This window comes from Boleophthalmus pectinirostris, unplaced genomic scaffold, assembly GCF_026225935.1.
Source record: "Boleophthalmus pectinirostris isolate CB_2022bp ecotype Guang Dong unplaced genomic scaffold, ASM2622593v1 HiC_scaffold_13, whole genome shotgun sequence".
Taxonomy (NCBI): Eukaryota; Metazoa; Chordata; class Actinopteri; order Gobiiformes; family Gobiidae; genus Boleophthalmus; species Boleophthalmus pectinirostris.
Window position 1 is genome coordinate 3,029,182 of NW_026571036.1, and position 1,085 is coordinate 3,030,266.

Below are 1,085 nucleotides of genomic sequence, written 5' to 3' on the forward strand. Positions count from 1 at the left end.
TCAACAAAGTAACTGTAATCCAATTGCCACTCACTGAAACAATAACTGTAGCCGAATACAGTTACTCATAATTTGTACTCTGATTACTTAACTCTGGTAGATGTAATCTGTTACTCTCCCAACGCTGAAAGTCGACTCAATCCACTAAGTTTGTGCAGAGTTAATATGAAAAACGCCTACTTTATTAATCGAAACAGTGAAAATGTCAACATAACTGCAGTTTTTCCACAAAATAATTTAGTAAAATATACCAAAAAATACTATTGGTGATATATATCGATACAACAGCCCACGATATCAATACTGAATCATCACATTAAATTATACGATATATCAATATTTCAAGTATTTTTGCACACTCCTAGTAATCGACAACGTCAACGAGGAAAATACTTTGACGCACGTAGAGCACATGGATGAGTCAACTTTAGAGCCGAGGCAGATGATTCTAGTGAAGGTGTATGGAGTCTGAAAACAGTGGCACACTTCCTGTATTACCTCATGACATCACAAGGTGGAACAGAGTGTTTTCAGTTTGAGTGAAGAACCTAAATATGCAGGTTTGTGTGTTAAACTTGTGTGAATGAAACAAAACACAACTCCAGGTCTGTGCGTGATACATCTGAACACACTGTAATATTGTGGGACCTTTAAGCACCTGTCTCGAGCTTTACTTCTGTCTGTCAGACGTCTTTATGGTCCTGGTGACATGTGCTTCCCCTGATGAGTGTGCTAACCACCAACAGCTGTCTGTGAATACATGAGCCACTTAGCCTAGTTAGCGCCGTGTGGGCTGAATATAACCAGGCCAAGGACACACTCTGAGACAGAACAGCGAGTGAACAATGCACAGGCCATTAGAATATACAACTTCACCAGTACACGCGCTGAATGTTCTGACTGAGGTTTTAATGGAATTCAGTGGCTCTTCAGAACTTTCCCCACAGTAAAAGGCTCATATTAGGTCATTTTCTGATCTGTTGTGTTGTTTCCTCGTCGCAAATAGACCTGGAGTTTGGTTTTGTTTTCATGTTTAACACAAACCCTGTATATTTAGATTTTGTTCTTCTTCTTTCTCGGTTTTG